This window comes from Hemicordylus capensis, chromosome 3 (genome assembly GCF_027244095.1).
Source record: "Hemicordylus capensis ecotype Gifberg chromosome 3, rHemCap1.1.pri, whole genome shotgun sequence".
Classification (NCBI taxonomy): Eukaryota; Metazoa; Chordata; class Lepidosauria; order Squamata; family Cordylidae; genus Hemicordylus; species Hemicordylus capensis.
In genome coordinates this window covers 9,756,941-9,773,422 of record NC_069659.1, presented here as the reverse complement: position 1 = coordinate 9,773,422, position 16,482 = coordinate 9,756,941, and the positions used below count along the sequence as shown (strand labels likewise).

Genomic DNA, 16,482 nt, shown 5'->3' with positions numbered 1-16,482 from the left:
GGGGTTGAGTCTGACAAGTCAGCCTGGTGGGAGGGGCGTTGGAAGGGGCCTTGGAGTAGGCTTGAGCCCGAAACGTTTCGGCGGGGGTGGCTCCTTAAGGGCGGGGGAGGGTGCATTTACCCCTCCCGCCACCTCCCCCCCTGCCAGCACTCCATTTATACTGGAATCCATGGGCCGCCCCTTCCCCCTTTCGTTGCCAAAAGTAGCTGGAAGTACCTGCCGCATGTGTGCCTGTTGCGTGCGTGTGGCGACTTTTGGCGACGAAAGGGGGAAAGGCCGGCAGGGAGGTACGTTGCTGCCCCATGAAAGGCCCAAATGGAGTGCCAGTGGGGGGAAAGCGGCGGGAGGTGTAAGGGCACCCTCCCCCACCCTTAAACAACCCTCTGCCGCCGCTGAAACGGTCCCAGAGCTGAAACGTTTTGGAGGCCTCTATCATGGTCTCCAAAACATTTCGGGCTCAAGCCTACCTTGGAGGTCTTCAGTGCAGGAAACCCACTACTCCCTCACTCCTGCACAACTCAGTGCAGGAAACTGCTACAGCATCCTTGATGGATGCCTGTCCAGTTTATGTTTGGAAAAACCCCAGCAAAGAAGCGGCGCTCTCATTGCATCAGGCCGACTGTTCTGCTCTTGCAGTCAGGAAATTCTTCCTAATGTTCTGAATCTCTTGCAGTTCAACCCATGCCTAGGGATGTGCATGGAACCTGGCAGGGGAGGCCCCGAAGGCGGGGTGTGTGTGTGCCGCTTTAAGGGCGGGGGAGGGTGCACTTACCCCTCCCGCCACTCTTCCCCTGCTGGTGCTTGGTTTTTCGAAAGTCCATGGGCAGCAGTGCACCTTTCTGCTGCCCTGTTTACTGGAACTGAGTGGAAGTATCTGGTGTGGGGGAAGAGCATCCGAAGGGTTAAGTGCACCCTCCCCTGCCATGGTGCATCCCCTGCCTTCGAATCGGCGGAACCACCCACAGTTCGAACCGGTTTGGGGAGCCTCCGAATCGGTTCTGTGCACATCCCTAATTCTGCCCTCAGAAGAAACGGAGAACAATTCTTCTCTGTGACAGCCCTTCAGATATTTGAAGACAGCTATCCTATCTCCCTTTGGCCATCTCTTCTTCAGGCTAAATATACCTAGCTCCTTCAACCATTCCCCATAGGACTTGGTTTCCAGACCCCTCGTCACCTCTGTTGGCTGCCTCCTGAATGAGTTCCAGTTTATCAGCATCCTCCTTAAGATGTGGTGCCTCAAACTGGACACAGGAGCTGACCTCTGGATTAAATTACTCATGAGTGGTCCCTTGAAAATGAATGGGATATGTTGGTCATGATTAATGTGTTGATATTAATTTTTTAGTGGGACTACTAATGAGCAATTCAGTCTGGATGTCGGCCAGATGACGAGTGCAAACGATACTTTGGGTATAAGAAATCTTCCTATAAGGCAGCTGAGCTCATCCACTTCAGCCGGAGTTCATCTTTCAGTTCTCCTTTGGACCAGCTCATTTGAGGCTTCATCCTCATCCAGCCCATATTCACAGAGCAGAGTAAGAGTTCGTGATCTGGGCCTATGCACTTTGGATTTTATGCGCAGAAGCCTTATTTGAGTTTTACAGCCCTGTGCGGGGATCAGTTTATCCCCCATCCTTCTTCCAAGATGCTCGGGGTGGCATACATGGGTTATTCCTTTAATCCTTATTACTGGAGGCAGGCCTAGTATGCTGGGTGGGCAGAGATCAGGGTAAGTTCTGAGCCACTTTAGGAAGGGCGGTATATAAATTGAACAAATACAATAAAATAAAAATAAAAATAAAGATATTGTCTGATCCAGCCCTTCGGATAATCAAGGATGTGCACGGAACTGAGCCTCTAACTCCAGCTCCTGGAATTCTAGACTCCTCGGTGGCTTTTGATTTTGCGAGGCATTGCCCAGATGCCTCCAAGCATAGCTTGGCAATGAGAGGGACTAGAAACTTGCTTTCCTTTTTAAAGTGAAAGTCAAGATTCCCAGGAAGCTGAATTCCTGTGCCCAGGACCACATTCTGTAATTCTCAGGCATTACAGTGCACATACACACAGCACTGATAAATGAATTTAGCAAAGTAAGAAATAAAAATAACAGGAATTCATATAATATTACTTCATATAATTATATTATAAATATAATTATATGAAATTATATTATATATTATACATTGAATATAATGTAGAAATTCTGAATTGAAATTTGGAAGCTCCCATAAGCCTTATTAAGACCACAAGGTGCTTTGTAAGGTTTATAAATACATTCCAGCAATGCGGCTGCTAGTTCTACTTTATTAGTCTTAAATATGGCTGCATTCTCACATTCACAAGGATCCTGGTTTAAAAGTTAAGCAGGATCAATGAGCCCTGCAGTGCTGATTGTGTGTTCTGATTAAGAGCCAATATTATAGCTCAGTGTTGTTTACTCGCATCCAAAAATGTTTTTTTGGGGGGGTCCTCAACCTTGAGTCCTCAGATGTTGCTGGACTACAGATCCCATAATCCCCAGCCACAGTGACCTTCAGTTGGGGATGATGGGTTATCGTCCAACAATAACTGAAGATCTGAGGTTGGGATTCCCTGGTTGAGAGGTTATCCCATAGAATCTCTTTAATTTGTTAAAGCATTTGCTTTTTGTTGGCTACGAAACTCCCCCCCCCCATTTAAATATATGTATCTGGAGCACTTTTAATGACCCAGCCTGGCAGAATATCTCCTGCTGAGGCGAGAGTTGTTCTCCTCCTGTTTTGCGCAGCAGTCAAGCGATAACTTTGCAAAACCTGTTCCTGGACTGGCTTCAATTCCCAGCATTATGCAACAGCGAACAGGAACAGACTTGGCTGAAGTCTGTCTAGTCTCCAAACAGCTACACAGCCAGTTTATTATTATTATTTAACATATTTCTATACCGTCCAAAACTTGTGTCTCTGGGCGGTTTACAATTAAAATCATATAAAGAGTAAAATCATTAACATTAAAATCATTTAAAACCCAACATTCAAAGTATTAAAACTATAAATCTAATTAAAAGCCTGGGTGAACAGATATGTCTTCAGTGCCTTTTGAAAAGTTGCCGGAGATGTTGCCAGTTTATTCCTGCTACCTCCCCGCTATTTGAACTTCTTTCTTTGAAAAATGAATGTGCATTGTTCCCGTCACCTCAGCTATGCCAGAAAAGGGGGATTCTTTTCCCCCTTCCTTGCTGTGTATGAGCTACTCCCTAGAATAGTTGTCTCCTTGGGAGGAGAGCTGGTCTTGAAGTAGCAAGCATGACTTGTCCCCTTAGCTAAGCAGGGTGCACCCTGATTGTATATGAATGGGAGACTACATGTGAGCACTATAAGAGATTCCCCTTAGGGGATGAAGCCGCTCTGGGAAGAGCATCTAGGTTTCAAGTTCCCTCCCTGGCTTCTCCAAGATAGGGCTGAGAGCGATTCCTGCCTGCAACCTTGGAGAAGCCGCTGCCAGTCTGTGAAGACAATAGTGAGCTAGAGAGACCGATGATCTGACTCAGTATGTGGCAGCTTCCTATGTTCCTGTGAAGTAGATATGCTTAAAAGGCTTGTATCCTGCTTTTAGAATGCAAAGTACTAAAATATTGAACAGGAGAGCTGGTCTTGTCGTCGCGAGCGTGACTTGTCCCTCTTGCTAAGCAGCATCAACACTGGTTTGCATTTGGATGGGTGACTACTGGGGAGCGCTGTCTGTTGTAAGAGATTCCCCTTGCAGGATGGGGCCCTCACTAGGTGACAGAGCATCTGCTTTGCACGCAGAAGGCTACAGGTTTACTCCCTGGCATCTCCAGTGAGCACTTGGAGAGATGCCTGCCTGAAACCTTGGAGTGTCACTACCAGTCAGTGCAGACAATACTGAGCTAGATGAACCAGTGGCATAACTCAGTAGGCAGCATATTCCTATACTCCATGAGAATGGGGCCGTAGCTCAGTGGTAGAGCATCTACTTGCATGCAGAAGGTCCCAGGTTCAATCCCTGGCATCTCCAGATAGGGCTGGGAGGGAATCCTATCTGAACCTTGGAGAGCCATGCAGATGAACAGCCACCTCATGCAATAAAGGAGATGTGGCGGGAGGGCATTGGACATCCAGCATGGTGTAGTGGTTAGAGTGCTGGACTAGGACCGGGGAGACCTGAGTTCAAATCCCCATTCAGCCATGAAACTAGCTGGGTGACTCTGGGCCGGTCACTTCTCTCTCAGCCTAACCTACTTCACAGGGTTGTTGTGAGGAGAAACTTAAGTATGTCATACACCGCTCTGGTCTCCTTGGAGGAAGAGCGGGATATACAATGTAAAAAACCAAACCAAAACAAACAAAATAAATAATCCGCAGAAGACACTTAATCATGCAGAAAAAGATGTCAGGAAAGCAATTCAGGAAAAGGGTTTTGGTGTTGCTAAGATGGTCCCCTCACACTTGAAACAAATACATTAAATATTCCATAGACAAAAACCCCTTCAGGTTAACATGTTATGTTTAAGGGCTTATTACATGCCGCAAAATGTCAGGAAACGCCATGTATGAAGGCTGCTGCCCTAACAGATGTGGTGTTCAGGCAATCTAGATGTGGTTTGTTATCCTATACAGTGGTGACCACAGTAGCTGATTTTTATCTCCCTGCTGGAATATACATGCTGGCTGACATCATGACTAATGTGCATATGCAACCAGCACAGTTGCACTAGGGCAGGGCTGCACAGCTTGGGTCCTCAAGCTGTTGTTGTACTACAGCTCCCATCATCCCCTGCCAGAGTGGCCAACAATCAGGGATGATGTAGTTCATCATCTGGAGGTGTGGTGTGTGTGTCTGTGTCTGTGTGTGCAAAGTTATGCAGTCCTGTTGCACTCGGGCAAGAAGATCACGTAGCTGTATGAAGGCACGGGGATTTTTGAAATGTCACTATTGAGCAAACGTCCCCTTTAAAGCATGTGAGAGGAGCTTCGGGATGTGCACCTGTTGCGCATGTGCAGACATGCTAGCGCTACACTAGTTTGGAACACACGCTGGGGATTCAGTGCAATTAGGCAGCACAGCAGCTTTGTGCTAATGTTATTTCCTAGTGCAAATGTGGCATTATTCAAGATGTCAGCCACTGATTCTGTGCAATTGACGCTAGCATTTCACATTACAAGTATCTAGCTGGCAACCAATATATGCAAACATAGGAAGCTGCCTTCTACAGAGTCAGGCCATTGGTCCATCTAGCTCAGTATTGTCTACGCAGACTGGCAGCGGCTTCTCCAGGGTTGCAGGCAAGAGTCTCTCCCAGCCCTATTTGGAGATGCTGCCAGGGAGGGAACTTGGAACCTTCTCCATGCAAGCATGCAGATGCTCTTCCCAGAGCAGCCCCATCCCCTAAGGCGAATATCTTATAGTGCTCACATGTAGTCTCCCATTCAAATGCAAACTAGGGTGGACCCTGCTTAGCAGAGGGGGCAATTCCTGCTTGCTACCATGAGACCAGCTGTACCACCCATCTAGAGTGATACAGTTGGAAGGGACTTTGAAGGTCATCTAGTCCACCTTCTGAGCTGCTCTTTGTAGTCCTGTTTTTCATTTGAATTCTTGCAGAATGATGTGTCGTCTGACTTGGGGCCCAAAGGCCAGCATAGTTTCTTGCTCTCCCTGCCCACTGAAGTGAGCCACACTTTCCTTAAACAGCTGGTTTTTTGTTTTTATTGACACAGTGAAGTAAGATACAGGTCTGTGCTACAGGTCTGGGTGATACTTTTGATTCAAGCTGTGTTTGCTCTTCAGGAAAAAAGCACGCTTCCCTACAAAAGCATCAATACTTGTAGTTGAGTAGTCTCCCAGGGAGAATTTAAACAGCAGGTGAGCATAGCCTGTTGTCCGGTGATGTGTCCCTCTCTTCTTATTTCCGCTATTTAGATGCAAATGGTCTCTTGCATTCCTCCTTTACACCATCTGTTCTCCCCAAGGCTTCAACTATATGTGGGGCTAAATTACAGGGGATAGGGGATCTGCTGACCTTCTGGGAATCTCATCAGGAACTTGGAATTTGATGTCTGCCTGCCTTACAAGATCTGGGCTCCTTTTTCTTTTTTCTTTTACCAAATACTAATTCATTCTCTCTACAACTGGTTACTGCCATTAGTAAGGTTGCCAACTCTTAAGCTGTTCTTTGAGATCTCCCCCCACTCCTTTCCCAATATTGTTTTATTATATCAAGCTTTTAAAACCTCTAGGATTGCTTTTAAGAGTTTCCTGGAGATTTATTTATTTATTTTATTTGACAGATTTCTATACTGCCCAAAACTCACTTTTTTGATGTCAGTATCTGGTCAGTCGTGGAGATAATCTTGGCAGGTAAAGGCTCAGGGCGGTTTACACAGAGAAATAATAAATAAAAATAAGATGGCTCCCTGTCCCCAGAGGGCTCACAGTCTAAAAGAGCAAGCGTGGTGTAGTGGTTAGAGTGCTGGACTAGGACCGGGGAGACCCGAGTTCAAATCCCCATTCAGCCATGAAACTAGCTGGGTGACTCTGGGCCAGTCACTTCTCTCTCTCAGCCTCACCTACCTCACAGGGTTGTTGTGAAAGAGAAACTCAAGTATAGAGTACACTGCTCTGGGCTCCTTGGAGGAAGAGCGGGATATAAATGTAATAAATATATAAATAAATAAAGGAAAGGAAAGGAAACATAAGATATACACCAGCAACCGTCACTGGAGGGATGCTGAGGGTGGATAGGGCCAGTTGCTCTACCCCTGCTCAATAAAGAGAATCACCACGTTAAAAGGTGCCTCTTTGCCAAGTTAGCAGGGGCTTAGTCCAAGGTGTTGCCAAGCTTGGGCCTCCAGATTTTATTTCATGTATTTTATTTAATTAATAATTAATATTTCATTATATTTATTTAACACACATTTATATACCGCCCAAAACTTGTCTCTGGGCGGTTTACAATAAAACAATACAAATTAAACCAAAATTAAAATCTTAAAAACATTATAATAATTTAGAATTTAACACGACATTAATAACTGTTAAAATTGCAAGTCTGATTAAAAGCCTGAGTGAACAAATGTGTCTTGACTGCCTGTTTAAAAGTTGTCAGAGATGGGGAGGCTCTTATTTCAGTAGTGAGTACATTCCAGAGTCTAGCAACTCTGGTGCAGCAACAGAGAAAGCCCGTCCTTGAGTAGCCACTAGAAGAGGCAGTGGAAACTGTAGACAAACCATTCCAGATGATCTCAATGGGTGGTGTGGAGCTCATGGCGAAGAACATGTTCTCTTAAATACCTAGGAACTAAGCTGTTTAGGGCTTTTAAGGTTATAACCAGCACCTTGTATTTTGCCCAGAAACTTAATGGCAGCCATTGTAGCTCTTTCAGTACAGGAGTATATGGTATCTCCAAGATGACCCAGAGACCAATCTGGCTGCCATATTCTGGACCAACTGCAGTTTATGGAGTATGCACTAAGGCAGCCCCAAATAGAGCACACTGCAGTAGTCAAGACAGGAGGTTCCCATCATCCCTAGCCACAATGGCCATTGTGACTGGGGATGATGGGAGCTGTAATCCAGCAACATCTGGGGATTCAAGATTGGGAGCACCTGATCTAGAGCATACCTAGCTGCCCTTTTCAGGTGGAAAAATCGGTATTGGTGGTGAAGTTATCCCTAGGGTAAGCTTGGCTGACATCAGTGAGTTCCTGCTTATTGAGGAACCCCTGGAAAGCTTCTGAGGAAACCCATGATCAAATATAATTTGCAAACCATGTTTTGGTAAGGTAAAGTGTGCCATCAAGTCGATTTCAACTCCTGATGCCCACAGAGCCCTGTGGTTGTCTTTGGTAGAATACAGGAGGGGTTAACCACTGCCTCCCGCGCAGTATGAGATGATGCCTTTCAGCATCTTCCTACATCGCTGCTGCTCGATATAGTACCAGCGGGGATTCAAACTGGCAACCCTCTGCTTGTTAGCCAAGCGTTTTCCCACTGTGCCACTTACATAGCACCAATCAGAGGACCTAGATATCAATCCAAAAGTTGTGTTGCGATTCTTCTGGCGGGACCCCTCATCCTCTGTGTGCCAACATTGGAGGCTTGATTGTTGTGCATGCTGGACAGGGCCTTCTCTGTTGTTGCCCCCAGGCTCTGGGATGCTCTCCTGGTGTGTGTCCATTCTCTGGCATCTGCGGCTGCTTTTAAAAAAATCCTGAAAACTCTTTTACATGTTCAGGCTTTTACCCCTTAGGGGTTGTCTTTTTCGACCGCTCTGTCTTTTTTTTTATGGCTGTTGATTAATGGTATTCTTTAATGGCTTTTATAGTCTTAATTGAGTTCAATATTTTAATGTGATTTTATGGAATTTTGTTTTATTAACTTTTGTAAACCTTCTTGGGATGAGTTTTTATGAAACGCGGTTCTGTATTTACCTTAATCTAAGATTTAAGTTTTTTCCAAGTTCTTTGATGTTAGAATTTGGAGGTTTGTCTTAAACTTAGGGTCCTCTTTTGGGTAAATAGTAGAACATATATGTAACCCATTTTTAAGGGGGCCCTCTTACATCCAGGGTTGTCTCTTATTCGGATAAATACGGTGTATAAACTGAACAATAAATAAAAAGTGGATCTGGAGACTAAATCTTTTCCGATTTAGTCATCTGGAAAGGCTCAATCTTTTCAGCCTTTCCAGTTGACCAAACTCTAAACTTCTTAATGCTCCCTTTTATCCGCCATGCTTTGCTGTGTCTTCGCAGTGGATAGGGAGGATAACCGTGGTGCAAGAGGATTGGATTGGCGTCCGATAAGCCACTGGACTAAACATTCAGATGCTGAACTCCACAGAACTTTGGTCTGATTCCCCAGAGCTGCTCTTAACATGTTTTTATGTTCTGCTTTTTAAACACTGAATAGGCAGAACTGAACTCCAGAGCACCATCTAGAACAAAAAGTGGGGTGAAGGGAGAGGATGGTGGCGGGTGCTGCTGCTGAGAAAGCCAAATTGTCCAGCTGCCACAAATAGAGGATGCAAAGCCTGGAAAAATCCCAGCAGAGCTGTTCAGACTGCTAGTGTCTTCAGATGATGTTGCAGCATAAAACATGGACATTAAAATGCTGCACAAAAAAATCTCAGTGTCCCTCCCCCAGGCTTCTGAGCCTGCCCACCACACATCATAGAAACATTTTCAAGCCTATCTTAGTGACAGAGGCTAGGAATTTGATTCAATCAAAAGAAGAATAGAGAAGAACGGAAGTGGTGGCGGGGCGTAACTCTGTGGCTGTGCATCTGCTTTGCATACAGAAGGTCCCAGGTTCAATCCCTGGCAGAATCTTCAGATAGGGCTGAGGAATACCTTTCTGAAACCTTGGAGAACATCTGCCAATTAGTGTAGATGGTACTGAGCTTGATGGACCAAGGGTCTGACTTTGTATAAGGCAGCTGCTTATGTTAATCTAAATGTTTCAGGAATGGGACCCTAGCTCAGTGGAAGAGCCTCTGCTTTGCATGTAGAAGGTCCCAGGTTCAGTCCCAGGCAGGCAGCATCTCCAGGTTGGGCTGGGAAAGACCACTTCCTGAAACCTTGGGAGAACTGCTTCTGGCCGGTGTACTGTAGACAATGCTGAGCTAGGTGGACCAGTGGTCTGATAGGGCAGAAGGCAGCTTCCTAGGAAGACAAGTTTCTCAGGTTGCTAATTCTAGGGTAAGTAAAGTGTGCTGTCAAGTCGATTTCAGCTCCTGGCGCCCACAGGCGTTGGATGGCTTAAAAAAGGTAAAGGTAAAGTGTGCCGTCGAGTCGGTGTCTACTCCTGGCGCCCACAGAGCCCTGTGGTTGTCTTTAGTAGAATACAGGAGGGGTTTACCACTGCCTCCTCCCGTGCAGTGCGAGATGATGCCTTTCAGCATCTTCCTATATTGCTGCTGCCCAATATAGTACAAGCAGGGATTCGAACCAGCAACCTTCTGCTTGTTAGTCAAACATTTCCCCGCTGCGCCACTTAAGGTGGGGTACTTCACACAAATGTCTGCGTGTGCATAATATAATTGCAGAATGCACACAGCTCTGGGCAACAGTGATTGTGTGAAGACAGCAGGATAAAGGTGAGTGTAGCGGCCTCATTCTTAGACTTCAAACCTGGCAGCCTCATTCTTAGACTTCAGTTTTCAATTATAGATGATGGTGCCATTCCAGTAACTCTTTTCAGTATGCTTGGTGAAAGTAACGGAATGAGCTCTTTAGTCATGGGAGAGCTCCCTGCTGGTCCCTGTGACTCTATCCTTGCTTCCGGGCAGCCGAGAAATTGCTCTTGTTATTTAAATCTTATCTTGTACCATGGCTGGAAAACTGTAATAGGTAATCGTGTCACAGCAGCTGAAGAAGCTGATGATGATGATTAATTATACTTTTCAACGCAAAAATCTTAAAAGCTGTTTTACTTGTAAAAGGTATGAGAAAATGGTTCCCTGCCCCAAAAGGACTCGCAGTCACAGGCACGGCAGCCGCCGCCAATGGAGAGATGCAGTGCTGGGAGGAATAGGAACAGTTGCTCTCTCTCTCTCTGCTGAATAGAAGAGAGTTGCCACTTCCAAAGGTGTCTCTTTGCACATTATTTGCCCAGGGCACAAATAATGACAATGCAGAGGCTGAACTCGAAAAATGGAGCTCCGAAAGTGTCGACTCAATGTGCGGCAGCTGTGAAAAAGGCAAATTCCATGCTAGGGATCATTAGGAAGGGGATTGACAATAAAACTGCTAATATTATAATGCCCTTATACAAAACTATGGTGCGACCACACCTGGAGTACTGCGTACAATTCTGGTCACATCTAAAAAAGGACATTGTAGAACTGGAAAAGGTGCAGAAGAGGGCAACCAAGATGATCAGGGGCCTAGAGCACCTTCCTTATGAGGCAAGGCTACAACACCTGGGGATTTTTAGTTTAGAAAAAAGACGACTGCAGGGTGACATGATAGAGGTCTATAAAATCATGCATGGTGTGGAGCAAGTGGAGAGAGAGAGATTCTTTTCCCTCTCACACAACACTAGAACCAGGGGTCACTCCATGAAATTGATTGCCAGGAGGTCTAGGACCAACAAACGGAAGTACTTTTTCACACAACGCGTGATCCAATTCTGGAACTCTCTGTCACAGGACGTGGTGACAGCCAACAACCTGGATGGCTTTAAGAGGGGTTTGGATGACTTCATGGAGGAGAGGTCTATCAATGGCTAATAGTCGGAGAGCTGTGGGCCACCTCCAGCCTCAAGGGCAGGGTGCCTCTGAGTACCAGTTGCAGGGGAGTAACAGCAGGAGAGAGGGCACGCCCTCAACTCCTGTCTGTGGCTTCCAGCGGCATCTGGTGGGCTACTGTGCGAAACAGGATGCTGGACTAGATGGGCCTTGGGCCTGATCCAGCAGGGCTGTTCTTATGTTCACCATTGCACCACCCCACAGAGAATTTCAGCCGGAGGCCAGCCCTAGGATTTTTGGTGCCCTGGACAAAAGTGTGAACTTGATGCCGCCCCTCGAAGAAGTATGGAGCCCTGAGTGTGCCCAGCAGTCAGGAGTGGTACAAGCACCTAGGGATAAACTCCTCCACGACAGCCCTCAGACCCTGAGCCGGCCTGCACTTCACCACCTTAGCACCAGGAGCCTGGCACTAAATAAATAATAATAATAATAATTATTATTAATAAATCAACTTTATTTGTTAGTCGCACCATAACAAATTGTTCCATGGGTGACTCACAATTAATTTTTATTTATTTATTTATGTTTACATTTTCTATCCCTCACTTCCTCCAAGGAGTCCAGAGTGGTGTACTACATACTTCGGTTTCTCCTCACAACAACCCTGTGAAGTAGGTTAGGCTGAGAGAGACGTGACTGGCCCAGAGTCACCCAGCTAGTCTCATGGCTGAATGGGGATTTGAACTCGGGTCTCCCCGGTCATAGTCCAGCACTCTAACCACTACACCACGCTGGCTGCACTACAATGAAAACATCCAATAACACACAAATTACAATAGAAAATACAAAATACGATAGAAAACTTTTTTTTCTAAAAAAAATCATTGAAAAGGCCTTCTCCCTAGTAACCACCTGCCATGCCTCACCTCATTTGGCAGGGGCCAGGGCGTCCAAAGAAGGTCTTAAGGTGAGAGTCAGGACATATAGGGCAAGGGGCGCTCTCTGGCCCCAAGGGTAAAACCAGCCATTTGAATTGGGCCCGGCAATGGACTGGAAGCCGGTCCACTAGGCTCTGTCCAGCACGTGGCTCATGTGCGTCTGAGCTCTGGAGAGGAGACAGTGACTGGCAGGTAGGTGGACAGGCAGCACACCTAGGGATGCTGCTGCCACTGCTCCCTTCGCTGGGGGATAGGCTCGCTCGGGCCCAGCTTGAGCCTCTTCATGCGCTGCCATCTCTCTACCACCTAGCAGGGGCAGCAGCTGAAGTGGTGGTGTGGCGGCACCTATGCTCCTTAAAACGTACCACCCTAGACGACTGCCTAGGTTGCCCATATGAATGGGTCGGCCCTGATGGTATCACTCTGTTCCGTGGCATCTCTGTGCTAAAACTCTTTCTGTGAGATGCAATTGTGGAAAGTAATTTCCGATCAGAAGGTCCAGTAAGGACAGCAATGACATGTGACTCTATTAAGAACATAAGAACAGTCCTGCTGGATCAGGCCCAAGGCCTCTCTAGTCCAGCATCCTGTTCCACACAGTGGCCCACCAGATGCCTCTGAGAAGCCCACAGGCAAGAGGTGAGGTGAGGTCAGGCCTTCTCTCTTGCTTCCCTGCAACTGGTATTGAGAGGCATCTTGCCTCTGAGGCTGGAGGTAGTCTGTAGCCACCAAACTAGTAGCCATTGATAGACCTGTCCTCCACAAATTTTTCTAAGCCCCTTTTAAAGCCAAGCCACCTAATGGCGCAATGGGAAATGACTTGCCTAGCAAGCCAGAGGCTGCCGGTTCGAATCCCTGCTGGTATGTTTCCCAGACTACAGGAGATACCTATATCGGACAGCAGCGATATAGGAAGATGCTGAAAAGCATCATCTCATACTGTGTGGGAGATGGCATTGATAAACCCCTCCTACCAAAGACAACCACATGGCTCTGTGCTCACAAGGAGTCGACACCAACTCGACGGCACACTTTGCCTTTACCTTTTTAAAGCCATCCAATCTAGTATCCATCACCACTTCCTGTATTCTCTTTCTATGTCCATGACGATAACTGAAACAGTGCCAGAGAGTTCAGGAATACAGCTATTCCTCTCGTTCTGGGCAGAAATCACCAGTTAGGGTGCCATTTTCTAACGCAGCACCCTCCATATGACTTGACCCAGGGCAAAAGGACCATGGCATAGCCAGCGCCTTTCATCTCAGCTAATGAGGAGATAAGAGAAGGGCTTATGGGGCTGTGTGAAACTGCAGGGACTGTGTGAAATGCACAGAAGTGGATTGCTCTGCTACTGATGTTAATGCACTGCAGTCTAAAAAGATGCAATACAACCACCACAAATGACTACCAGGCAAGGATGAGCAATCTTCCAGTGGCAGGACTGTGGCCAATAGTAGGTCCTGGCTGGGTTGCCACCTTTTTCTCTGAGAGAAACTCTGTGCCTTTAAGGAATGGATGGAAGGCAGAAATTCAGCCAGTGCAGTTTTCCTCAGCACGCACAGTGCAGATTCTCGTTTTCACTTCCCCGGTTTTATCTCATGCATCACCTAATCAGCCCCTTCCTTGTTCTTGGGTGTGTGTGACTGTTTTCTAACACCAAGTGTGCAATGGTTGAAGTCCAAAGTCTGTAGCGGCCAAGCTGAGGCTATCCACTGTTGTTGAGCTACAACTTGCATCAACCTCTGCCAATGTATTGTGACTGGGAATGATGGGAGTTGTAATCCAACAACATAAGAACATAAGAACAGCCCTGCTGGATCAGGCCCAAGGCCCATCTAGTCCAGCATCCTGTTTTGCACAGTGGCCCATCAGATGCCACTGGAAGTCACAGACAGGAGTTGAGGGCGTGCCCTTTCACCTGCCATTACTCCCCAGCGACTGGGACAGCTGGTGTGCCTCAGGTTGGTCACTCTTGGTCTATCGCAACTGCATTGATTTTATTGTTGGAAAAGAGTTGGGCTATAGGAAAATTAATCTGGAAAGATAGTTTGAGCTGGATTGTTTTGGTTTTTTAAAAATATGTTTTTAAGCTCTTTTGATCGAGAGATTCTATAGATTTACTTTGTTTCACGAGAAGATCAAAAGGCAGCGTTGGAGGGGTGGGTGCAAAGCTAAAGGGATTTGTATGACTAATGAAATGTAATTAATTAATTTGGTAGCAATTAGAAGTGGATACTCCATGCCTGCAAATTTGTTTTGCTGCCTTGGAAGCTTCCATTAGAATCTGGTCCTTTTGATGTTTATGAAAAACCCCAAGTGAACTTGTGTGGTCTCTCTCCACTTCCCACTCCTCCCGCGTATCATGTCTCAAGGCAGCAGAAGCGTTTGTGGAGTGCAAAGGCATGCGTCAGCTGAAGATGGTGTATGACTAAAAGAAGGTCTGGATGCAAGATTTTACAAATGGAGGAATTTCCTGCAAATGCACCCATCATTTAAGTTAAAGAATAGGGTAATATTAATTATACATGAGAACAAACAAAAACCCTTCATGTTTTAAAATCCATTTTTTCCAACCTATCGTGATCAAGCAATCTGACAAATGGCAGCTGTGTGTGCGCAGGGGCAAGAAGAGCACCATTTTGGATTCCAGAATGATGCTCGGAACGTTACAACTCGAAACGGGCCGTTCCGTTTGGAACAATTGGCTAGACTGGATATTCTGACGGGATGTTACATGGATTTAGCATTCCATTTAGAGCTCAGAACGAAACACTAAATCAATTTCATGCACATGCCTACCTGCACAAGCTACATTCTGTTGCTTGGTGAAAAGTGTATTTGATAGGGCACATTTACTTGAAAAGTTGATTTGTAAATACAGAACGATTGATGGACTATTATATAGTTTATTATTTGTGTGGTGTTCCTCACAGGTGGCTCCTGATCCAACAGAGAGGGTGTGAAACAGGATTGCGGACAAAAATCCTGAGGTAAGTCCTCGCTTTTCTCATTTTACAGCTGAGGAACTGAGGCTGAAAGGTGGTCATGTGCATGAGAAGCAGGTTCAATGTCACGGCCCAGCCAGACTGGGCCCTTGTCCAGGCTCATAAGAAGGCCCATGGCGGACACCCAAGGCCCCATTTCCCACCTTCTTGTGGCAGTGGCGGCAGTGGCGTGACACTCTTGGCCTAGAGACCTGCAGCACTGCTGCCACTGCAAATGGGAGGGTCCTCCCAGCAGCCATGAAGGATTTGTAGCTGAAGCATTTGTAGCTCCCCTCATGCGCATGAGCTTCCTCCCAGAAGCCGCCTAAACTCTTCGAGCCAGTGCCAGTCCTTAAATCTTCCAGTGAGCCATCTTGAAAAATGGCGGAGGCTTGGCCTCTCATGAGACCTGCAATTCTCCCCTCCCTATCAGGGCTCTTCTGAGCCACACTCGGCAGCCTGAGGCATGAGTGTGGCTGAGAGCTAGCGTGGTATAGTGGTTAGTGTTGGACTATCTCTGGGGAGAACTGAGTTCAAATCCCAGTTCGGCCATGAAGCTCACTGGGTGACTCTGGGGCAGTCACTTCTGTCTCAGCCTAACCTACCTCACTGGGTTGTTGTGGGGATAAACGTAACCGTGTAGACCTTGGAGGAAGAGTGGGATATAAATGTAAAAATAAATAAAGCCCACATTATTAGCAGAACAGAACAGAGTTGGTTGTGAATGGGCCTCCTGACTGGAAACATTGTGGGAGCAGGTATTCCTAAAGAACTACTTTTTTCAATCACTTACTCACTCAATCAGTGTTAAGGATAAAAAGCAGCCCTACACCTTGAATAAAGAATGCATTTTCTTTTTTTATTGGTGGCTGCAAGGATGGAAATACAAATATGTCCCATTAAATGCCAGTCATTCTCAGAATGTTCTTGCTATAGAGAAAAAGTACCTGTCAAATCAGTTTATCTCAGAGCACAGCACGTCTAGTACTCTGTACATCCAGTACTCTCTTTTTTAAAAGATCTGAAATCTCTCCCTGTAACTTGCTGAAGGCCAGGACAAACTCTCTGCAGCCTCTAGCTAAATATAGATTTGTATATACATATTAAAGAATTGTAATCGAGACACTGAACTTCCCCTTCTGTTTCTCACCAGCATGTCCATGTATGAATATGCCTCCATTGTAAGGATGGATTTGCGTTGCCATGATAGGTGTCCAACAGTGATATAGCAGTTTTTATAAGGTTCTGCGGATAAACAAAAAAACACATGGAACAAAATAAAAGAAAAACATTTTATTTTATTTTATTTTAATTTTAATTTTAATTTTTTAATTTTTAATTTAATTTTATTATTTATTTTAATTTATTT

General features: G+C 45.9%; 1 protein-coding gene across 3 annotated transcripts in view; it reads left to right on the top strand.

The window, feature by feature from the left end:
- Positions 1-16,482, top strand: part of PAK1 (p21 (RAC1) activated kinase 1) — a 138,196-nt gene that overhangs the window by 44,723 nt on the left and 76,991 nt on the right. For 2 of the 3 annotated variants that reach the window (XM_053310631.1, XM_053310633.1), the window contains exon 2: positions 15,063-15,119. The exons of the other annotated variant lie outside the window; for it this stretch is intronic. The gene's annotated coding sequence lies outside the window, so the exon portion shown is untranslated. The remainder of the gene's footprint in view (positions 1-15,062; positions 15,120-16,482) is intronic. 3 annotated transcript variants of the gene reach the window in all.